Below are 24783 nucleotides of genomic sequence, written 5' to 3'. Positions count from 1 at the left end.
CCACGGGACCCCTCAGCATTGTCTCCTCTCTCTGTCTCCGGCAACCCCAACTTGGCAGAGGGGCCGGCACTGCCCGCTCTCGGGCAGGAGGCGAATGGGCAGGGAGGTCCGGGCAGCAGGCTCCCAGCTCCATCAGACGGACACCTCGGAGCGAAGCCAGCATGAAATATTCATGCAGTAAATGGTGCAATTTTGTCTGCATTCAGCCAACTTCATGTATATTTCAGAGTATTATGAAATGATAATGTTGTACAACAGAGGCAGCGAGACCACGAGGGCCAGAGCGTGGGGGCAGGGAGGTCGGGGCAAGGACGGAGTGCGGGGGGTGGGGGGGCAGGGCACCCCCAGACCCCTGGCACTCCGGAGCATGGGGAGGAGGAAACTGTCTCCCAGACGGGTGGTGGTGAGGGACGGTCGGCGCGCTGGGGGAGCCCCTGAGGACTCCGGAACCTGAAAGGAGACGGCCCACCCTCTGCCCCTTGGGCAGAGGCTTCCCAGGCACCCTCCTGTCCTGGTGGCTCCCCGCCCCTGCCCCTCCCTGCTCAGAGTTCAGGTTTCAGGCCAAGGCCCTGGTGTCGATTCAGCACTGGATACCCCCCGGGCACGCAGCAGCCGGCGCCTCTGGGGGATTCTGAGCTGCATCTGCCAAAGAGGCCCCCCGTGAAGCCCCTCCCAGCCCCTCTGGGTTTGCCTCACAGTGGGGTGGGAGGCCAGAGCCAGGCCCTATTCTCCTCTGGCCATGGGGCTGATCTGGCCACTGCTCTGAGGACGGGCCCGCTTGAGGCTGTGGGTGATGGCCCAGGAGGGAGGGGGTGCCTGGCTGGCCTTCTGGCTCTGAGATCTGAGATGAGCTCTGGGCTGCAGAGATCACCTGGTTAAAGGAGAACGTGTCTCTGGCCTCTGATGCCCAGGTGTCTGTCTCCTGAGCCAGGGCGCAGGTTTGGGGACCCACCGTGGCTGCCCCGGGTTCCACGCAGCCCACCGACCCTGGTCTCCCTGGGCCCCACACCGAGGAAGAGCCCCTGCCTGGGATGCTCCCCACTCCAAAGGATAGGGACCCCAGAGATCTGGCAGCCCCCTGTCCTGCCTCCGCAGGGGAGGGAGGCCCTCCTCGGAGCTGACTGGCTTGGTGACTGTGTCTCCATGGCCCTGTCTCCGGACACTTCCCTGCTGCTATAGCCAGGTAGGCCTAGGGTACCACAGTCAGCTGGACCGGGGTACACACACTATGGCCTGTGGGGCAAGTCTGGCCCACTGCTTGTTTGTGCAAACAAACCTTTACTGGAACCCACCCCTCCCACTCACTTGCACACTGTCCGTGGCAGCTGCATGGTTCGTGGCAGGGCCGTGGAGCTGCCACAGGGGCCGTGTGGCTTGCAAAGCCTAACCTAGGCAGGGCCTGGGTTTTGTGGCCCCCGAGCTAGACAGGAGGATAGGGGAGAGCTCTGGGCCTGCCGGAGTCCTCTGGCTTCTGTGGACGGGGACTGCCCCTTCAGCAGGAGTCTGAGAGCACAGGGCGCGCGGCAGGAGCGGGGACTCTGTGCCCTTGGCTGGCAGCGTCTGCCTCCCCTCTGGTCACTGGGTGAGAATGAATTTCATCCCTGGCAAACCACAGAGCCACAGAGTCTGGTCTGCAGCCTCCCCAGCGAGGGAGGCGGGGGCAGGGCTGGAGGGTCACCCCACTCTGCTCGTGGACATCTTCCCTTCTCTCTAGCTTATCTTCCCTCGATGTGCTCTCACGCTCTCGGCCCCCACCCTGCACCCCCAGTCTGTCTGACCTCACGCTCTCTCTGGTTCTGGCCCGGACACCGGGCACTGACCAGTCCGCAGCTGGCCCTTGGGGCTTGAAAGTTGCCTACTCCTGGCCAAGAGCCTCTCTGCTGGCCCTTGACCGATAGCCATCCCTCCCCTCGGCCACCAAGCCTTCCCCTTCTCCTTTCCTGGCTCTGAGAGACCACCAAATGCCTCTTGCTGTCCACTCACTGGTTCCACAAACATGGACCACAGTATTTCTCCCGTGAAGCCAGAGGCGCTCCTGCCTCAGGACCCACTAAAAATGCAGATGCCTGGCCCCACATGGGCCGACAGAGCCAACGGAAAAGCTGGTGCCATTTAATGACATTCCCGAGGGGCTGGGGGGATGACGTTTGAGGACCCAGCCGTGCAAGGGCCAGGTCTCCCTGAGTCCCAAAGAGCTCAACGCATGGGGCCCCCAGTGCGCCCGCTCCCGGCCCTGGGAAAGCTGTCTCTGGGTGGGGGGGGTAGAGGTGGGGGCCGGGCAGTCCCTCCCAGGTGGTCGTCACCAGCCCAGACTGTCCACCCCACCACCCCTGGAGGCTGAGGGCAGCCATGTTCCATCCAGCTTGGCCCACTGGGGCCTTGATGTCCAAGGGCACCCCACTCCCCAGCCACCCAGCCCCAGCCGGCTATCACGATTATTGATGCTGACGATAATCCCACGATGGAGTGGTGGCACAAGGGGGTGACTGAGCTCAGAGGGGGTTGGGCTGAATCATGTCCCCACTCCCATAAATGCTTGCATCCAAGTCCCAGCCCCTACCGCCTCAGCTAGGGGCTGTATTTGGAGAGAGGGTCTTTAAAGACGTAATCAGGTGAAATGAAGAGGTTTGAGGGGCCTGATCCCACATGGCTGATGTCCTTATAAGAAGAGGAGACAGGCACAGAGGGTGAGCAGGTGAGGACCCGGGAGAAGACAGCCATCTCCGAGCCCAGGAGAGAGGCCTTGGAAGAACCAGCACTTCCCATGCGTGGATCTCGGCCTTCCAGCCTCCAGGGCTGCGAGACATTAAACGTGGGCTGTTTACGCAGTGGTCTGCGGCCACCACCAGACCAGCCCCCGCGGCGTGCCCTGCCCTCGGCACTAGGTCTCTCCAGTAGGTAGGACAGGTAACAACGTGCCCGTCACAGCAGGGCTATGGTAGGGGGAGTGAGTTACAGGATGCAGAGCTTCGGGCTCTGTGTCCATGTTTGCCATGATAATCACTGCCCTGTGTCCCCTTTCTGGGCCCGAAGACCCCAGCACCGTGCCTGGCGCTCTCACGCTGGCTGGCCCAAACCGCCCCACACTCTACTGCCAAAAGGAGTAGGGGAGCAGAGCACCTGCTCTCGTGCAGTGGGCCGAACCTTGGGGCTCACTGTTTTCTCGCTGGAGCGATTAAAATGTAAATGAATAAAAGCTCCTGGGAGCTACATTTGTGGGGGGATGGTATGGTGCTTCCAGTAGAGGCCGGGCCACAGGCACTGCACTGCACCACGGGGTTACTTAGTTTTGGTGGCCGGGGCCGGCCCTGCCGTGCAGGAGCCTTCTCCTGGAGCATTCTTGACCCAGGGCCCCTGGGTCCTACGCCGGCTCCCGGGGACGGGCACCCACGTGTCTGTCGGCCAACAGGCCACCGAGACGGTGGAAGGCTCTCCACCCGTGGACAGTGGCTGTGGGCCTGGTGAGACTGCCTGTCCCCAGGGGGACACCCAGGAAGAGGGGACACGTGGGCAGGTATGCGGAGGGGGCAGCGGCTGGGGCTGCTGAGAGTGTGCACAAGGCTGGGATCCCGGCGAGGGGCTGGCAGAGCCTCTTTCCAAACGTTGTCCCGGCCCGATGACGGGGAAGGAGCCAACCTTGCCCAGAGGGCAGACTGTGAATAGAGACGCGCATCAGGCCCCGGTTCCCCCCTTGGTCCCGAGTCTGGCTGACAGCTATCCCGCTGCTCAAGCTCAGCACCCACTGTCAAAGGCAAGATGACGCCCAGGGAGCAGAGGGCGGCCCCAGGGAGAAGGACCCACACGGCACCCAGCCCTGTGTGTCCCTCTGGACAGGCCTGCGGGACAGGTGGGGGTCTCCCCTCGTCAGCGCTGGGGGATCAGCCTGGCCCCCAGCTGCTGCAGCAAACGACACGCTGAACCGAACGCGTTCTGAGTCCACGGGCAGAAGGGAGCTCCGGGGGCAGAGGAAGGGACAGCAAGGGAGTGCAGGGGTAAGTCCCGGAGACACTGCTTGAGCACCAGCTGGGTGCTAAATGCTCTCACAGCTGGGTGCCAGGGAATGACAAGGGGCCCCTCTGCCCAGGCCATGCAGGAGCAAGAGGGGGCGTCTGTGCAGCAGGTGGGCAGTGGGAGTCCTGGGTGTAGGACTTGGACAGCTATGCTGGGCGGCTGGAGCTGCACGTGGATCAAAGCCCAGCGCCGCAGGGACCGGGCCAGCTGACCTGGGCATGCCAGAGCATTCCTTCCTCACTGGCTCTGCAGGTGTGATGGCGATGACCCGCCCCAGCCCCAGCTCCCCCGGACCTGACACCCCTCCCAGGCCAGCCCACATCATCCCTGGACGATCTGCCTCCCAGCGAAAAGCTGGGCCCTGGAAACCGGCCAGCCGCAGTTCCCAGAGCCCTTTCCCTGGCTTTCCCTTTAGTCTTGAAGCAAAATTCCTTCAGGACAATATCAACCTTGTTTCAGCTGAACCCAGGGAACTGGCCACGTCTAGGTCAGAGAAGCTGGGCAGTCAGTGTGTGCCGGACCCCAGTGTGGTGGCAGGAGGTGTCCCAGTCAGAGAGGGTCCCAGGAGGGAAGCGGCAGGACATGGTCCCTGGGACCCTCCCTGCCAGCCCCAGGCCCTTGGGCCCTGCCAGGCCAAGAGCAACACGTCTTCTAACATGGCCATGGACATATCCGCCAGTGTCCACACTCTGCCATCCTGGACATCCTGTGACCCTCAGCACATGCTCACAATGGGGCCAGCAGGGAGCCCAAGACTCCGGGAATGTGTGCATGGGATGTGGTTTGGGTGTGACAGGAGGGAGGACGGGGCTGGGGGCAGTGCCGGGTGCTAGCTGGCTTCAGGGAGGGGCGGGGAGGATAGGGAGAGTGGGTGGTGAGCTGTGGGAGGAGAGGGGGAGGGCCAGCAAGGACAGTGAGGCGGGGTGACCAGCTGCCCCAGAGTCGACTTGGCACAGAGGGTCCTGCCCCTTCCATTCACTGCAGGGCCCTGGGCAGTGCCCTGGGACAGAGCTTCAGCCAGCTGTGGCCGAGACAAGTGGGCCCTCGGGCGACCAGCCCTGACCACCCAGCCCCTGACAGCAAGGCAGAGGGCAGGGCACCCCAGGCCTGTGGCTGCCCCTCTGTCCCTCACCGTGTTTGATGTTCGTTTGAGTCTGAAAACATGGTGGCAGGGGCTGGGGTGGGGGACGGGAAGGACAGGGATCCTGGGGACTGGCCTCCATGGGGCTCGGGCAGCAGCATGGGGCGCCCACCACGTGCAGGGGCCAGCAGCCCAGAACTGCCAGATCGTGGCCCTAGTTGACTGACAGCAGGGTTGGGGGCACTGGAGTGCTCCCCTGGGCCTCCATGTGAGATCCCTCCCTGCACCCCTGCACCCCTCCCACGCTCTGTCCTAGGAGCTTGGATACTGGGGATGGGACGCGCTGGCGGTAAAGAGCTGAGCTGTGCTAACAGAGGCAAAGACAAGTGCCTGGGGCTGAGCTCCAGGGGAGAGCCCCCCCTCCACTGGTTGGCCTGCCTCCCTCCCTTTCCTTCCTCCTGACCCCCACCCCCATTAGGAAGACTGCCAGGACCGGCCGGGAGGGGAGGTAGTATCTCTGGACCCTGGCCCTGGATCTCCTACCTTCCCCTCCCCAGGATAGGACAAGGCCCTCTGAGGAGGGGGCCCGGAGCTCACGCACAGCCCCCTAGAGAGCAGCCTGAGCTGCTGGTGTGGGGACTGGACAGTCGGCTCTGATTCCCACGTGGCCCCCAGCACTGCCCCATGGCGGGCTTCTTGCCTGGAGTCCTCTGCGGAACCAGAAAACAGGGGACCAGCCAGCTGACAGGACGAGACACGTCCTGCCCTCCAGCACCTGGAGCCTCGGTGCATGGTCTGGGGGCAGCTCCCTTACACCGGACAGCGATGGGTGACAGGCCCCCACACCCACCCAGGCACACCACAGCACGCATGTGTGCATGTCCACCCCCCGACCATGCTGGTGAAGAGGGTGCATGAGGGGTCACCACTGCCACCTCCCCTAAGGAGAAGAACTGACTGGAACCATTCCATGACCACGTGAGGGTCCCCACTGCGGCATGGCCCCCAGGACCTCCCAGAGCTGCTGAGGAGCAGGAGAACCTGCCCGGTCCTGGGGCTCCCTTGGCCTGGGGAGGGCAGGTGGGTGGCCCACAGGCTGACTTTCCAGGTGCTGCGAGTGAGTGATAAGTGAGTGTCTGGCTCTGGCCCTGGGGAATTCTGCCCTGATCCGAGGTGAGCAGATAAAGCTGAGGAGTAGGGAATGCGGCACAGCTCCAGGCTGGGAGGAAAGAGCCACGCAGGATGCTCTCCCAGCCACCAGGCAGGGCAGGTGGTCCCATGGACCCCAGCTTCCCCAACATACCAGAGGGGAAGACCTGGGGCCACATGGACACCCGAATCCGCGCAGAGGCCTGAACACATGAGCGCAGAGTAGGCGCCCAGGCCTCAGGCTGCAGGGATCTGAGCAGGACAGGCCCTCAGGGTGTTCTGGGTGGGGTCCCCGCTGTCCTGGAAGGCCAAGGCCCCAGCTGTGACGTCTGGGCAGTCCCTGGGGTGAAGGGCAACAGCCAGAGACGGCTCTCCTTCAGGCTTGTGCCCTCGCCCTGGAGCCAGGCCCCACGTCCCACCTGCCAGTCCTCTAAGCCAGAGAACTCTCAGAGAACAATGGGAGACCCACCGACCAGTCAGGAGAGCAGGAGTTGGGGCTCACTCCCTCCCATTCATCTTTTTCTAAAGAACATCTCTTGCGCCAGGCCCTGAACATCCACCTGGCCTTGCTGTCCAGCAGTTTAGAGCTTAGTCAGACAGGCCCTTCTGAAGACAATCTGAGGCTGCAGCAGGACAGAGGATACACCAGCTCTCAGAGGGTCACCTGGCCTGGGGCACTCGGGGGGGCTCCCTGGAGGAGGGGGCTCCGCCGGGGCCTTGAAGGATGTGTAGGAGCCAGCAGAGGAAGGGTCAAGACGGGGGGTGGGGGCACAAGTGGAAGTCAAGTCACAGAGACAAGATAGGAACAGATGTTGGTACTCCTGAGCCCAGGACGTGGGGTCAGGTTGGGGGAGGGACACTGAGGAGCCCCAAGAAGCTCCTTTGCTGCCAACAAACCCCACAGACCTGGAAAGAGGCCGGGGAACACGGTGTGGCTCTGGCACGGACCCCAATTCCGTCTCATCTTTGCAGACCAGCCTGCTCCAGCGCGCCCGGCGTGACCTCAGCCCTGCGGGACGTGAGTCCTTCTGCACCACAACACGCCTCTGGGGCACGTGGGGGTCCAAGGGCTTTCTCCCCAAAGCTGGGCTTTGCTCCCATGGCTTCGGCTTCCGTCAGAATCCACCCCCTTGCTCTTCCCGTGTGCTCCCCCCCACCCCCCTGCACACTCCTACAGGGCGGGCAGCAGCCATGGCACCAAAACCCACAACTCCCAAGGCCGCCCAGGCCACCGCTGCCACAACGGGCCCTTTGGGGGCTGAGGTGGGAAGACGTTCGGGGACCAGGCAGATCAGAAAATAGCTCCCAGTCCTCCTCCCCGGCTGCCCCTGCTGAGAAGCTGCAGCGAGAAGGAGGACAGGCCTTGGCCGCCACTCACGCTCCCTGGAACCTCGGGTCCCATCAGACAAGTGGCGCAATCCCAGCCGCACCTCACGGAGCCCGGCATGATGGGGCATTAGAAGGGAATTGAATTTCCCTTTAATTACAATGGCCCACAGACACTGCTTAATCTGTAATCGGGGAGTTGATGTGGTTTCCCCTCTTGCGAGCACGGGCTGCCTGCACACACATGGTCCCAGCCACACGCACGCTGGGGGGCAGGCTCCGCCCCTCGGGGGCGCCCACCCCGGGAGGCCAGCCCCGCCGCACGTGGGCCGTCTGTCCGTGTGGCCGTCACATGTCACACGGCTCATACATGCATGAACCGTCCTAATAGGCAGACCGGAGCATAATTTTTCCTCTGATTACATATTCAGCACTTCTGAGAAAATGAGATTTTAGTAATTCAATTGGACTGAGAAGCAGGGCTATAATAAAATGAAATTTGTAACAATCGTGCAGTTAAATTAGTTAAATGGAGAGGAAGAAGCTGTGGAAAATTGACCCCTCGATCTCCTAAGGACTAATCAGACATTTGAACTCAGTTGTGCTAACAAAGCCCTGGGGTGTTGCGGGCAGAGGCCCGGGGTCTGCAGCGGGTGGTGGGGACAGACAGACAGGCGGAGAGCCTCTGGTCAGGGAGAAGGCCTGTGAGCAGCGCTGGGGGAAGGCAGGGAGCAGAGAACAGGGAGAATGCAAGTGGCAGCAATGGAAAAACCCCACAGCATGCTTCCTGCATCTGGCGGTTCTCAGACTCCAGTGTTTCCAGCACCCCCCGGGGCCACCTAGAGCCGGAGGAAGTTGCCAAGGGGACCCAGGTTTGTGTGAGAGAGCTTGCAAGGACATTTGGAACAAGAGCAGCAGGGCGGGGGCTGTCCGGGGGAGAGAGAGTGACAGCTGAGGACTGAAATTTCGGCGTCCCCATGCCACCTCCCACCCCCAAATGGAGACGCTCCAGCTGGGGGAGAGAAAAGCAACCTTCCCTTCGGCGCAGCCTCTGCCCCACCCCGCAGTGCCCCTGCCAGTGACCTGGCCAGCCCCCCGCTCAGAGCCGGTGCACCGCAGGGACAGGGCGTCCGGGAGCTGGCTTTGCAAAACTCGGACACGCACAGCCTGGCACCGAACTCCTGCCCGATGCAGCAGGCCTGGGGTCTCTCTAGGGGAAAGGGGCCGCCGGGCTCAGCGCTCTGGGACCCTCAGTGTCCGTCGGCACCAATGCTGGGGAGGCCGTGGATCAGAAACAAGGGTTCAAGTCCGCCCCGTGGGCTGGAGCACGCCTCTGGGAGGGGCGAGGGGACGCCCGGAGGCATCCCGCACACCCTCTTTCTGACTCTGAGCCAGACCCTCTGTTTTCAGGGAGCTGTCATCCAGGAGAACATCCTGCTGGGAAGACCCAGCCAAGATAACAAGTCCCCAGAGCTTGAGAGCCAGAGGGCAGGACTTGAGAGAGATGAAGGTGGCCTAACCAGCCCTGCCGTGGGGCCCAAGTTCCACCTGCACCCACATACTGTGGGTTCCAAGCTGCCGGGGCAGGAAGCCCCAGAGGAAGGCCCCCGATGGGCAGCCTGTGCCAGCCTGCTTCCCGCCCGGCTGATGTGAAGGCCGTGCAGATGGGGTGCCCCCCTTTGTCTGGGCCCCCACCAGGGGCCGGCAGATGCGGCACCAGTCTCCCCACATTCAGCTTCTCTGTGCCCAGGTGCTCTGGGCAGCTCCTGGCCAGATGGCGTCCAGACAAGCCTGCTGCAGCCCACTCTGCCCAGCCTGCTTAGAGCCTTCACCCAAGTCTGCCCCTGATGCTGAGCCCTGCACACAGGCTGGGCCGCAGGGAGGGGGTGGGCTCGGAGGGTGGGTGGGAGCTGCCCCCTGCCCTGAGCAGGTTCCAGAGTGTCAGCAGAAGCAGCTTCCTCCTTCCTCTGCTGGCAGCACCCACCTTGGGGCCACAACCCACCCCGGCGGCTGGGGCTGAGACAGAGAGGAATCAATAAGGAAGCCTAGAGGTGCCAGTGTCCGAATTCTTCCCTGTCTGGTTCTGGGGAGGGAAAGGTCAGAAAGACGGCAGATCCCAGGCCCTCTGGAGGGGTGGGCTTCGCTGCAATGCTCAGGTTACCCGTGGGCTTGGCAGGTCCCCCCTGGGCAGGGCCTGCAGGTGGGGAGACCCTGGGGTAGGATGCCGAAGCCACATGTAGGGGGCTGTGGGGAGACAGGACAGCTCAGGACATCATCAGGACTCCCCGAGTGCAGCCCCAGGCTGAACACATTCCAGGGTTATTCCATCTAATACTCCAACTCCCCCAGACGCAGCTGCCTGTCTATAGAGAGAAGCAGGAGGCCGTGGGGCCGCTCTCAGGGGAAGGAGGACGAGGCTGTGTGCCTCTGGGAATGCCACCTTTGCCGATGAAAGTGGCCCCACTGGTGGCCTGCAGGGCAGGGGACACGGCAAACACAGCGGGCTCTCCAGGCTGCGGACAAGGGGGGGCCTGGGCGGCCCTTCTCCGAGCCTCACCTGGATGGGGGTCTGGAGCATCTGGGCTGGGGGCGGGGGCCGGGTCTGCCCTGAGTTATCCTGTCCCTCCTCTGCCGCACCAGCGTCCCCCACAGGACCCAGCGTCTTATTCATCCCCCACTCCTGGCGCCAGGAACAACATGAGCAGCATCTGCTGAGGAGAGACCCGGCCACACCCTGGTCTTCCCGGGGAAGAGCGAAGTGCGGCTCACACAGGCTCTGGAGCAGACAGCCCGAGCACGCGGGAGGAGGCGGCAGGGGCGGCACCCCCCGCCCTCCACCCCAGCCCTCCGGGCCGGCTCCCCCCTCCCAGGCTGCAGCGAGCCATTCAAATATTTATCCTTGTTTCATTTTCCAAAAGGGGAACAAAGAGAAAGCGATGGAGAGAGTAGAAAAAAATCCAAGTTTCTCATTTGAAAGTTAATTAGTCTAATTAAGTCTAATTAAGAGCCCCCAACACAATGCAGCTCGCAAATGAACTGCTGGCTCCTCATTTCCTTTGGTTCTCATTTCAGACTGAGTCGGGGAAGCCTGGAAGGGGGAGGCCACGGTGAGGTCCCCTCCCTCTCGGGGAGGGGCAGATGCTGGGGGTTGCACCGAGGCAGAGCCCGTGGGCACAGATTCCCCCACAGAGGGCCTGGCCCGGGTGTGATGGGAGAGACTTACACCCTGTTCCCATTCCTGTCCTATCTGCCGGCTCCTTGGGGCATTGGCCGGGACAGGGACACTGTTCCTGCCCTCTGGTCTGACTTAACGCTTTGCACCAGGGTATGCCCCCTCTCCCCAGTTCTGCAGGCTCCCACACCTCAGGTGAGGTCAGACAGTCATTAGGGGCTGGGTCCTGGTTTGGGGGCCTGGCATCTGCCTCCCTGGCTGGGAAGGAAAAATGACCCTCAGGCCCTGGGTGTACAGAGTCCCAGGGAGGTGGATGAACATTGCAGGGCTCTGTCCCCAGCCCTCCCAGAGCTGTGATGGGGACCCAAGCGGGAGGGGTTACAAATCTGGCTTTGTGTCTCCGGCCCCCGTCCCCCTCCCCTAATCTCACTTCTCGCAGGGCCAGGGCCAACCAAGCCCTGACCCCAGAAAAGACACAGGAGACCCAGCTCCACACAGCCCCCAGGGATGGGCCGGCCTTCCTGCACTCCCGAGGGCTCCCACCCTAGCACAGCCCCGGGGAGGAGGGTGCCTGGCAGGCCCACGGAGGGGGCAGTGCTCAGGACAGAGGCTAGGGCAGGTGTCAGGGGAGCCCGCTATGAAGGGCTGCAGACCCAGCCAAGCAGCAGCGGAATGGCTGGAGGGGATGATTTCTGAACCAAGATCAAAAGAATTAAGTCGGCTTAGCTCTGAGCCACAGATGAAGGGGGTCCTTGAGCCACCCGGGGGAACTGATCTGTGCGGGGGGTGGGGGGGGCTTCAGGAGGATCCTAAGCGAGGACACAGCTACAGGGACAGGGACACCGGACACGCAGCCCTGAGAGTGTGCGCCTGATTGGGGGCAGTGGAGTGGAGGGAGGCCCACCCACCCTGGCAGGCCTCGACCCAAGCCTGGGGGAGCAGGGCGCGGAGCCTGGGTGCTGTGCCAGTGGTGTCCCAGGGCCAGAGCTGCCCCCATCTTCTTAGTCTCTCCGTGCCTCAGTTTTTCTTTTCTGTAAAATGGGCTGATGACCTCTGCCCTGGGCAGTGCCGAGCCAGGCACGAGGCTGGGTAAATCCTCCTGCCACCGCTCTCTGGAGTCTCCATCAGGCCCTCTCCAAGGTGGTGCTGATCTGGAGGGGTGTGTGTGTCCTAGCACTGCCCTGCACACACGGGTCTGGCAGGGATGCCACGGCCGCTGAGCCCCACTTCACAGACAAGGGCACCAGGCCCCTAAGCCGGAGTCTTCTGACCTCCCACCCCATCCTGTGCCAGCATCCTCACTCCTCACCCCAAGCCTGCAAATGGCCTGGGGCAGGTCTGCCTGCAACTCCAGAGGGAGAGTCCCTTGGTGGGTGCCTCGGTCTCCCTCGTGCCTTTGTGCTATCTCCTTCCTGGATTTCTGGCTCTAGATTCTCAGTTAGCCCAGCCCAGGGTCCTGGCCAATCTGTAGCCAGAGGGTAGCCGGAGGTGCCAGAGGGGCCTCAGGAAGCTTTGGATCCTCTTAGGGTCTCTTCCAGTCCCCTGCCCAGGGGCAGCATGGAGCCTGCAAAATTCTAGCAATTTCCAAGGAGGAGGGAGGGAGAAGATGCACGGATAACAGCTCTCCAACTGAAGAGGGTGGGGGTCCCAGGTTGGATGCAAGCCATAGGGCTGGGTGGGGGATAGAGAGCTAGGGGTGGTGGTCAGCATTGTATTTATGGGAGCTGGAAAACAGCAGAGTTGCATGAAAGACTCAGGTGCCCCGGGGGCTCTGGACTCACAAGCTCACTGTGACATCCTCCCCAAGGGGCCCTCACCACTCTGCCCCCCAACTCTTGGGGTACCCTAGCATCCACTGGGCCCCCTGGGAAGCTGCACAGGGTGAGGAACATTTGCCTCCCATGTACACTTTCAATTCTGAATTAAAATAAATCCCATCATCAACTGTGAATAGCACAATTACACTGCATTTGCTCAAGCATGGGTCTAAATTGTTAATTTGCTAAATGGAAATATTTAAGATAAACTACACATTTTGTGACCTTATTTTAGCAATTCCTATTTCTGGATTTAACATATCTGCAGCTCTAAAGAGGCCAGCGTCCATCAGGGCTGACCCCATCCCCAGCCTGGGACTGGCCACTTTGGCTGTGCCATGCCATGATCCCCCCACCAGATGCAAGGGAAGGAGGCACAGATATCCCATGTACCCAGGAGGAGACAGACCAGGATGGTGAAGCGCCAGGGTCACGGAGCCAGTGACCGGCAGGCCCAGCCTGCTTGCCCCTCTGCACCCTGCTTCACTTGCCCACCACGAGCCTGCACTGGACTGGCTGGGAGGGTGGAAACCAGGCATGCTCTGGAAGGCCTGGCTTCGGGACAACTGAGGGCTCTGCAGGAGGCTCTGGGGACTGGGACAGAGAGGGTGGCCGGGCAAGGGACAATTCATGGCCTCCTCTGCCGCCTGTGTAGGAATGAGGGCCACTAGCTGGCTCATCCTCCCTGGCCCTGTCCTGGCGCCCACCTGGGCCGTGGCGCACATATCGGGACTGACGTGCCAGGGTCTTGAGCCACTCACTCTGCACTCTCCTCAGTCCCCAATCCTTAGCCATGCTGCGGCCGATTCAGACCTGCAGCCGTATGTATGCACGGGCCACCCCCGAAAACACCGCATCAAACATGTACATGCTCTCGGCAGGCTGTCTCCAAAACGGCCACCTGGGCCCCTGCCCCACTGCAACAAAGGGCCCGCCGCACAGTGCTGGAGCTCCGAGTCCACCGGGGGCGTGGGCCGGGGCAGCCGGGCCCTGCACGAGGGCTGGAGGAGCGGTGGCCGGCAGGCCCTTTTAGCTCAGGGGCGGCGCACGCACTTGTGCTCGGGCCCAGGAACCCACTCAACGGGCATCCGTCGTCTGGGCTTCATCAGAAGAAACCGATTTCTTCCCACGCACCCTAGGCAGGGCCAAGGCTCAGACTGAGATGCTAGAGTAGCAATAAGGAGACCAAACTGGGAAAGGTTAGGGCCCCCCCACCCCCCGGCTGTGCAGGGGCTCCTTCTCTTCATCCCAAGCCCACACACCCACTTACCCTATGCAGGGTGAACCTCTCCTGCGAGGCCCCTCTAGAGGCCAGCTGAGGCTGGCTCCGAAGGTCACACCAGCCCGGCACCCGGAAACCCGCTGCCTCCCCGGTCTGTGAGCCCTCGAGGGCAGAGCCCGCCGCTTCCTGCGGCAGCCGCCCCACACTGCAGAGCCCAGACACGAAGGGCCCCGTATTGAGATTCTGTTAACGTGCATTTCCAGAATAGGTAAATCCACAGAGACAGAGAGCGATCGGTGGTTGGCCAGGGGCTGAGGGCAAGGGTGGAGGAGCGGCTGCTTAATGCCCATGGGACGAGAACGTTCCGGAACTGGACACTAGTGACAGGTGCAAAACTTTGTGAGTGTACTAAAAAGGGACCAGAGATAGGAACCATACAGACAGAAGAAACAGTGGATGGCGGAGGAGATGAACCGAGTTTGCTCATGTCTAGGACATTCCTGCTCTTCGAGGCTCAGAACCCCCAGGGCTGTGAGGGAAGACCCCTTCCCATCTCTGTCACTTCCCTGCTGGCTGTGCACGTGGCCGGGCACAGAGCCGGTGCCTGGCTGGTTGGACAGGGCAGACCACTCGGTCCCTGAGGCGGCCAGTGGAGGGGGGCGGGGTCTCCATCAGCAGGTTTCCTGAGCACCTGCCCCGTGCCAGGCACTGTTCTAGGTGCTGGGGAACCAGCAGTGAACAAGAGACAAGAAGTCCTTCCCCTTGTAGAGGCAAGCAAATAAACCAGTAAAACACATAACGTGTCAGATATTCATAAATGCTATGAACAAAAATACAGCAGGGGAAGGCGAAGAGACAGAGAGAGGGAGTGAGGCGGAGACGTGGGGGGCGGCTCAGTAACAGTCAAGAAAGGTCTCATGAGAGAGAGCAAAGTTTTGGAGGAAATGAGAAAGCAGGTTGGGCCGGTGTCTGGGAACTGGCACTCCCGGGGGAAGGCATGGCAAGGACAAAGGCCAGGAGGCTGGAGCTGCCTGGTGAGGACCAGGTAGGTAGCCACACCCTCAGCCCGGCTCCAGGGGCCCTTGTATGTCAGCCTGTTTCCCCCCGCAAGGCCCCATGCCGGGCATCACCCCCACCCCCTCGTCTGTGAGGCCTTCCCAGGTGGTGCGCAGGTGAGCTCAACCTGTGACCTTCTCGCCCCTCCCTCAGCTGTGCGGGCTCCCGTCACCTTCCACCCTGGAGGGCCTCACAGGCTGTCACCTGGCCCTGAGGCCCTGCTGTGCGCTTCCCTGGCCAGGTGTCTGGCCGTGGCAGGGGACACTGGGGCGCAGGCGTGGGGCTGCCGCTTCTCTGGAACGAGGCCGTTGGCGGCCCCAACTACCTGGCAGAGAAGCTCTGAGCGCATCTGAGGCCAGGATTCAGGAGGGCCGCCCGGGCCGCAGCCGGGCTCAGACCAGATGTTGAGGGAAGTGTTAAGCTTCCAAAACGGTATAGCAGACGTTCATGTCTGTCGGGGGCACTCTCTCTGGTCCAGCTGAACATGCCGGAAAGGAGGCCAGGAGAGGGCGCAGGACCCGGGGGTCCTCCGCTGGGACGTGTGGCCCAGCCTGGCGCCAGCAGGAGGGCTCCTGGGCCAGCAGACGAAGGCCTTTCTCCACCACGGAGCCAGGGCCCAGGGCTTATGAAGGCTGAGTGCACAAGGCCAGGGTCAGGGCCACGGCCACCAGGATGGCCCACCCACCATGCATCAGCACCAACCTCAAGCCAGAAACCACCGATTCCACAGGGACTCTCTTCTGCATGGCCCATGTACACAGGGGATGTGCACAATCTTCCTTATTCAGCCCACTGTATCCCTCTCCCTGCCGCCCGGCCCTGGGTCAGTCTCCTTTCCCATTCCAGACTAATCTTCCTTACTCATAGACCTGATCGCGTCACTGCCCTGCTCAAGGCTTTCCGTACTTCCCTACCACCTATGGAGAAGAGTCCAAACTTCTAGGCCACAACCTCAAAACACTCCTACCGTCACCCTCTCCCTTACTGTCCAGGCGCCAGGCCGTCCAGGAAGCTGCCCTGAACCCACCTGCCTCTGTGTCTCTCCATATAAACTGCTGTCTCCCTTTGGGATGGTCCAGGTTCACCACGGACCCCCAAGGCAGAGCCCAGCTGCTCTGAGCCGCCTCTGCAGATGCCCTGCTGGAACCTTCCAGACCTGGCCACATGTGGCTACTGAGCATCTGAAAGGTGGCTGGCCTGATGTGCAATGGGCCACAAGTGAAAAATACGGAGTGGATTTCAAAGATTTAGCGTGAAAAAAGAATGCCGGATATCTCGGTCACGTTTAGATGGATGAGATGTTGCAATGAACATATTCTGGGCTGGGTGAAATAAATGATATCATTAAAATGAATTTCATCTGTCTCTTGGCACTTTGGCAAAGGGAGCTTCTAGAAAACTCGGCCCCCCACCCCATGTGGCCGCCATTATACCTCCATGGACGTCGCTGTTCCAGGTCAGAGGTTGGCAAAATTTTCCTGCAAAGTTGCAACCTTTTCCAGCAAATATTTTGAGCTTTGCGGGCCACATGGTCTGCACCACCACCGGTGAACACCGCTGCTCGTGGAAGCGGCCGCAGACAGCGTGTGAACAAAGGTGCATGGCCGCGTTCCAACAAAACTTTTTTATAAAAACAGACGGTGGGATGGATCAGGCCCAGTGGTCTCTGCTGTAGATCGCCGGTTTCCAGACTTTTGAAGAGGACTACTTAGTAAAATGTATTTTTTAGAAATGGGGGATGGGGGAGATCAATTCCAATTGCCAACCTTTTATTTTGCCAAATAAGAACATCCAAAAAAAAAAAAAAAAAAAGAATAGGTATCATCGTAACTTAACTCAAATGGGCATTTTATGCACAAAAACAGATTTATGCTTACAGAAAACATTCCTCCATTCAGAGTCTCAGCATTCCTCCACCATGGGCAGGTGGAGGCTCTGTCAGGGACGCAGACCATGTGCAGGTTGGCGCGGGCACAATCTGGGGGACGTGACGGGGCTCTCAGACCTGTGGTCACAGGAGGCATCACAGGGCCACCCCGTCCACACCCCCCGAAGGACACCGAGTTCCAGAGCAGTGTGACTCCCCTAGACCTGCCAATCCATGCCAATTCTGATGGAGGAGGGTCTGATTTCTAGCTGGCTCCCTGGGCTGCTGGTCCAAAGACCAGACTGGAAGTCACGAGACCTACTGACTTCTGCATTATCCAACGGAACTTTCTGCAATGATGGAAATGTTCTAGCTCTGCTGAGCAGGGTAGCCACGATCCCGCATGGGCACAGAGCCTTAGACATGTGACTGGTCCGAACAGGTATGTGCCGTACGCGTACCGGACTTCAAAGACAGTACAAAAACAAAAAGTAAACCACCTCGCTAAGAACTTATACAGATCACATGTTGGGGGTATATTTGGGATATACTGGGTTAACTAAAATGTAATACCGAAATTCATCTTTTCTGCTTCTTTTCACTTCTTTTAAGTGGCTACTAGAGAAGGTAAACTTTCCTACTGGCTGATACCACATCTGTACTGGAGAGCATCCCTCTGGAGCCTCTGAGACAGTGAGCCAGCCAGCCTCTGTTGAATTCCTCTGGTGATGGGGAACTTACCACCTCCCATAACAACCGATGCTAAAATTGGGAGATTATAGTTAGATTATAGGAGATTATAGTTGTCCTTCGAGATTTTCCTTTAAAGCCACTGCCCCTTCCCACTCTCTGGTCCTGTCCAGGCGCAGAGGACCTGTTCTCCCTGATGTGCCCACCTGCTAGCCTTCGAAGATGGTCAGACTCTCCAGATCCTGGCTGAGCCTGGGATGCCTTCAGCTGATCCTTCTGATCAGCCGCCCATAAACATGCCTTCCCTGCTGATAACGGAACAAATCCCTGAGCACAGGCTCTCCATTTCCAGCCCCACTTCCCAGGTCTGGGCAGCCCCGACTGGTCCCTGCACTGATTTACTGTGAGGAACTGAGGCCCAGGAGGAGGATGGCATTTTGGGCACAGCTGCAATCGGAACACGACCCTTCCTGATTTTTAACCCAGGCTTCACCCCTGCGCCTCCCCACGCAGCTGGAGATAGCAGTGAGCTCCCGCTTCGCTCCCCTGCTCCTGGGCGGTTTCTGCGTGCGTCATCATGGGGCCTCCCCTCCCCATACTCATACTGAGCTCTGCACACATCACCAGGAGCAGCTGACCCAGAGGGAGGATGGTGCATCAGTGATGTCTCAGTGACCCCCAACCCCAGCATCACCGTCTGGAACGGGCGAACAGGGCCCCTCTCCGGGCCAGGAGGCCCCGAGCGGAGGAGGCACGAGGGGACCCTCCCTCCAGAACATCCCCAAATGCTGGGTGCTAGGTTCCCCCGGGGCTGGGGCCATGTTTTCATGGTGGCTTCCTTCTGCCTTCTCAACACAGGTGCGTGCACACACACACACGTACGCATACACACAGTCATGCACACACACAGATGTACAACTACGTACAGCCACACACTCACACATTCGCACACTCACTCACACACATTCACACACACACTCACACACTCACACACACACATTCACACACACACTCACACACATTCACAACTCACTCACACACATTCACACACTCACTCTCACACTCACACACACTCACACACACACGAGGCACCTGCAGCCCCGCTAACTCCCCTGCCCGACACACCGAAGCTGCCTACTCGGGATGCCCAAGACCTGGACGCCACATCTGAGTTGGTGTTGACGGGACAGGCATGGGCTGGGGGGAGCACACAGGAGCCTCTGCAGCCCCCAAAGCCCTCTGGAGGGGAAGGAAAGAAGACGTAAAATCCCATCTTAGAGGCACAGAAGCCCAGGCCTGGAAGGGAAGACACTCCGATCACGCAGTGGGCTCTGCGCACACCCCCACGGCCACGGCGGGAAGATACATGCTCACCACTCCTGGAACTAACTGGTCGTGACTGAGTTGAGCCTGTGGCCCCAGAAGGCACAGGACCTGGGCCACCCGGGACCTACTGCAGAGCCCGGTACAAACAGCCACTCCATGAATAATTCGTGGACGCTCAGGGGACGCTGACCTCCCCCTCCTCTGTTGACTCTCTCAGCTGCTCAGGGACCCGAGCAGCCCTTGCTGCTTACAAGCCCTTACAAAGACCTTGGCAGCCCCTTGGAGCTCCTGGCCTGGGGGAGCTAGGATTTGCTTCCATGGCCTCTCGGGGCTGCCGCAGGTGGGCCGGGCCCCTCCCCAGGGCTCCTGTGAGCGGGGCCTCTGGCCCACCGAGCTGACCAGTCCGGGGCCTCCAGCCCCCACCCCAGCCCCAGCCCCAGCGGGTCTCCTTCCAGAACTGGGCTCCCTCTCTCCGGGGGCCCAGACACCGCCGCTGTGTGGGCGGCACCCAAGTCTAGACATGCAGTCCTGCTCCAGGCTGCGCAGCCCCTGATGGGACCACGTAACCATCTGCCCGTGGGTTGGCAGGCCGTGGAGGGGGCTGCAGGGGGTTGCACGGGTGGGCCAGAGTTCAGGGGAGGAAGAGGGGCTGGAATCCCCTGGGAGGAAGTGGGGGTGAAGGGGAGAAGCGAGGGAAAACGAATACAGGAAAGGAGAGAAAGTAGGCCGGGAGGGAAGAGGGGGGAGAGGCTTAGAAGCATGGAAAATTCTGGATTCGAGAACAGACACGAAGGCAGAAGACAAAGGCTGGAGGCCAGTCAGGAAGCACAGAGAGAGACGCTAGGAGGAAAGAGGCCAAGGGCAGGTGGGGACAGCCACGGACAGTGTCACCAGGACCCCAGAGGTCTGGGTGGCTGGCCAAGCCCTGCCCTCGGGGAGTAAGGGAGCCCCTTCTGCAGCTGCTGCATCTTGGGGTCTGGGTTAGAATCCACCCCTGGCCACAGAGACCCCCGAGGGTCCCTTGGTCCCATGCCACCAGGAGCTTTGGGCCTGGCCCGCAGGACCACTACCTTTGGCTCTGGGCCCGAGTTAGGCGCCAGGGGTCGTGGGCACCATCCCAGAGCTGGCCTGAGGCGCTGCTGGCCCCTGCTCTCCCTGGAGCCCCACATTCTGCTCCGAGCCACCGTCAGGCAGCTGTCCCCAGGACCAAAGTCAGGAGGCAGAGAACACTTGTGCTGGGACCTCAGCCTCGCCTCCTCCAAGGATGGCAGCCACGTGTGATTGACCACTGAGCTCAGTGGCTCAGCACTGGTCAGCCCGGTGCGGTGGGCACAGGCTCTGGGCTGTGCCGGGGGAAGGGCCAGGCCACGGGCAGAGTCTGCCCTGCTGCAGTGTCCTTCCCTGCCCTCTGCTGACCTCCCAGCGCGCCAACTGCTGTTGGCCGAGCCCCACGGACCACCGTGCCTGCTCTTCCGGTCCTGCCGGCCGCAGACAGGTCCTCATGTGGGGCCGTCGGAAGGCGGCTTCTCGGTACTTAGTAAGCACCTGGAGCCTCGGTACAAGTGAACCCCCTTCTCAGACTCACTGGGGGTCAGGAGATGGGAAAGATGATGGCCAAGCCAACCCTTCACTTGTGATTCCGGGAAACGGGGTGTGTCATTCAAACCTCAGTCACAAACCGTAACTATGGGAAACAGACGCAGGCATCCTGAATGGAACTGGAAAACCCTAGAAACGCTGTCCCGAGAGGAGTTAGTCACGCCCCACCTGCTTCGAGGACCAGTGACTGACCCGGCCACCCCAGCCCCTCCAGGCCCCAAGGCACACACATCTGTCCACATTGTGACGCGCTGGCTTGGGTTCAGAAGATGCCCCACACCCCCCACCTCTGGGCAGAGATGCCCCAGGGGGTAGCCGGGGGTCCCAGGCCACTCTGCTCTGCACAGACTTCATGCTCGGCTGGGTCTGAACACGGAACATCCTGCCACCCTCCACAGAGCGGCCCTCGACCTGTGCTCCCGGCCAGGTCTCCCTCCGGGCCATTGCTCCTTGCCCTGCCCATCTCCCGTGCTCACCCGGCCGGCACACCAAGGTCCCTGCTCACACTCTCCAGGGAAGCCCACTCACCCTGCAGGACAAGATTCAACAAAGCAGGCCACTTCCACTCTCCCCAACCCAAAAGGAATCTCCGAAATGCCGTTGCCTGAAAATCTGCAGGCAAGATGAGAGCTCATGCCACATGAAGGCTCCAGTTGAGACACTTCTGCTTTGCATGTGGCTGGGAGTCGGTCAGAGGGCAGAACCTCCTGGGTCCTCGATACCTGTCAGTCCCAGACACACCTGAGCCTTGATTCTGGGGTGGAAGCCAGGCTCTGCTTGTCAGTGGCTTTATGAGTCGGCATGACTCCTAACCTCTCTGTGCCTCGGTTTCCTTAACCGTGAGATGTGCATGCATGCTCGGCAGATTCTGCCACAAACGTGAGCTGTCAGAGCACAAACCGGGTAGGAACCCACAGAAATAACTGAGGTACTTCAGCAACCAGACGACACCAACGGCCCAGACCTTGATAGCACGTCTTTCTGAAGACTCGAACGCACTTCTGTTGTGTGCCTGGCCCTCCCACTGGCCAGGGTGTACTCACAGGCACGTGATGTCACCAGGAGCAAGCATGTCTCAGATGGGGTTGGAGTCACACCAAGGTGACAGGCCAACTGCCCAGGGAACAGACAACGGCCCAGGTGCTCTCAGATGGCATGAGAAGCCGAGGTGACTTTGCTACGGTAATCAATCCTACTAAAAGTTCCTGCGATTAGCAGCGTTGCTATCCCCAAAAAACGATTATTAATAAGAGAAGAGCTTCCTAATGAATCTCAAGTAGACCCTAGAATTCCCTGACCGCCCCCAGAAGCCTTTGGGTTCCAGAGCCCGAGCGAGCGCTCCTTGCTGTTAGCAACTCCAAGAAGCAACCCGCCTCATGCTGGCAGCTGGGTGGAAACACCACATCCTCCATGGAAAGTTCCGGTGGCTGCCAGTGTTTTCGAGGGCAAGCAAGGCTATCTGTAATTTCATCTCGATTAAGAGCAGAAGGAAGATGAGATCAACAGTGCTCAGAACACAGCCCTCAGGAAGGTCCGGGTGCTCACAGTCTCCAGGGCCCACTCTCCCTCCGACCAGTCCGGCTCCTCCCTTCCATCACCGACGCTCCTTCTTACGAAACTTAAGGCCCTTGTATCTCACCCCTTGCTGGGCTGGCCATAATGCACTACGGATGACAATCTTCCTGTGTCCCACCCCAGGATCCCTAGGAGGGGCCAGATATGGGGGGACCAGGGCTCTGGGCTGCCCTGGGGGGAACCAAAGGGCTCACAGGGAGCCCTAAGTGGGCTCCAGTGGCTGGCTGGGCAGGTGGGGAAACCGAGCTTGCCCGGGGCCCCTTGGGTAAGCTCTTAACAAATACCAGGGCCCAAACTGCAGCTGGATGTCTCCTGGTGTCGGGTGACCTGAAGTTGTCCAGCGGACAGGTAGGACTCTCACAAATATCAGCACCACTGAGAGGCTGGGAGGAGGGACGCCTGATGATGAGTGTCTAATGAATTACAGAGTCGCTGTGTCTCGGCGGGTACATGACCCGGTCTCCGCACATGTGGGGTCCAGCCCATGCAGCAGGAAAAGGCTCCATTCTCTGTTGTCACGTTAACAGAGAACGGAATTCTGTTGGTTGAGGTTTTACCTTCTAATTTCAAGTTTGAAAGACTGTATGTTTCCAACACTTGCCTGTTTAAAGGCTGCATCTCAGTGTGCCGCAAACCACATCTCTTGTCTTGCTTGATTTCCCGTATTTGCTCCTGCTCTCAGGCGTGCTGCTGAGACTGAACACACAGCCTACATACAGCACCAGGGCTCACTCATGCAGACCTGCGACTCCTCAGTGGAGCTGCAGGGAAAGCGAGCTCTGAGCCTGGATACCTGCCCGGGGGCCGCCCTGGGCCCCCTCCTCATGTGGCCTCCACTTCCAGGGGACATGGGAGGCTCTGTCTCACTCCAGAGGTGGTTGGGGACAAGCAGAGTCTCCAACGACCCATCATTATTTGTTTCATATTGACCCTGGACCACCAGAGCTGTGTGTCCTCCTAGAAGCATGTGTCCCTATAGACAGCCAGGAAATGGCTGCATTCAAGATCTTTCCCGGCCCTTGGAGACCCATGGCCACCCGCTGCGGACCGCTTCGGAGGAAACAGGGTACTTCAGAGCCTGACCCAATGGGCACGCTCTGGTTTTCCCAGAGACAATTCTGCTCACGGCTGACACCCAGTTGGGATGGCTACGGCTCACTGGCATCTTCTTGCCTTACCGCTGCCCCTACAGAAAGCTCCAAGTACCACCAGTTGGGGATGCATTCACCCAGCCCTGGAGGGACTGGCGTGCCTTCCTTACAGGTCATGTGGGTACATTCACCCCAACTACCAGCACAGGTCTGACACCATCAAGACAATGCCAACATTCGGCATTTTTCAGAGGCTTGATGATGCTACTTCATCTTAACTCAACCCTCCTGTTCAGCCCAAGAGGACGGGATGCTTTTGTCCTCCTTCTCAGAGGAAGATCCTGAGGTTCAAAGAGGTGAACTGACTTGCCTAATGCAGCCAGTAAACGGTGGACTAATCTCTAATCCCACTGTCTGCCTCAGGAGCTGGGGTCTCCTGGGGTCTGGCAGCCCCGGGGCATTCCTGTGTGTGGCTGTGGGGGCTAGGGCAGATGCTCCCTACTTGAGTGGTCTGCTCAGTGACTTCACCTGTGAGCTTGTTAGAAATGCAGATTCTTGGGCCCCACCCCAGAGGTCCCCAAGTGATTGTTGCACTCATGGAAATTTGGGATGCCCTGGAAGGCTGACCTCCCAGGTCCACCCTCACCATTTGCAACTCAAATGACGATGGGGAATTTGGGGAGTCAGCCACGGCTTGGGCTTGGATACCTGCCTGCCTGGGGGCGTGGGGGCCCCCTCGGCAGCTCTTGTTGCCACTGAGCTGTGCCCAGGACTGCCCAGATGTCACAGGTGGTCCTAGGGAGGGTGGGAGCAAGGGCCAAGGTCTGTGGACCACAGGCCACTTCGGCGGCCCTTTGCTCCTCACCACCCGGCAGTCCCCCATCCCTTCCTTTGCAGCTGCTGACACGTTCAGCAATGCCCACTGCATGGATCCTTGTAAGGGGCTGACCTGAGCGCCCAGCAGCCCAGGGACTGGCTGACCTGGCTCAGCTCTGAGGGCCTCATCTTTCCCTGTGCTGTCCACAGCTCCTCCTGAGCCACCTGCAATGGCCCCTTTCTTTCTTAGCTCCCCGGAGAGCCCAAGGGGAACAAAAAGACAAGAACCCACCATCCAAAGGCCCAGCCCCACCTGGAGCCTGTCACTGTCTCCAAGAAACACACCTTCAAATGCATACATGGGAGAGGTGGTAGAAGTACATGTCCACTCAGATTATCAGGCCTGGCCTGACCCGGACCATCAGCTTTGGCCTGATCCCCTCTACCTTCTGCCTCCCACCTCCACACCCAGCCCCAGGTGCAGACCCAGTCCTAAGGGAGTCCTCCTGCTGGGGTGTGCAGGGCCCAGGACAGTCAGCCTGAAGATCTCCAGGCCTCCAGGTCTTCCCCCTTCAAGCCCCAGGCCTCTCCAAGCAAGCAGCCGCCCCCACCCCTGCAGGCCCAGGCAGAGGTTCCGGGTGCTAAAGATAAAGAAGGCAGCCCCAGAGTGCCAGGAGGGAGGACGAGCCCTGAGGTGTGGGCGGCCAGGGCGGGTGAGGCACGGTACTGCAGCCCCCAGCCGGCTCTGGCTGGGCTGGCACTGGGAACCGCAGCCCAGAGAGACCAAGGGGCCTGGGGGAGGCGAGGAAGTCCCCCCCTCCATCCCCAATGCAGGCCTGGAACCGCCTGATTCCGCATTGGGTGGGATCACAGGACCCCCGCCCCGCACACCACGGCAGGCGGGCAGGCAGCAGCTGATGCTCTGCGCGCACCTCCCGTGGAGCGTCCTGGGGATTTGGGGGCTCAGAGTCGCTTGGCTTTCTGC

Source organism: Mirounga leonina, unplaced genomic scaffold, assembly GCF_011800145.1.
Source record: "Mirounga leonina isolate KUSES-001 unplaced genomic scaffold, KU_Mleo_1.0 Mir_197, whole genome shotgun sequence".
Lineage (NCBI taxonomy): Eukaryota > Metazoa > Chordata > Mammalia > Carnivora > Phocidae > Mirounga > Mirounga leonina.
The sequence above is the reverse complement of the archived record's forward strand: the minus strand, read 5'-3'. Positions refer to the sequence as shown.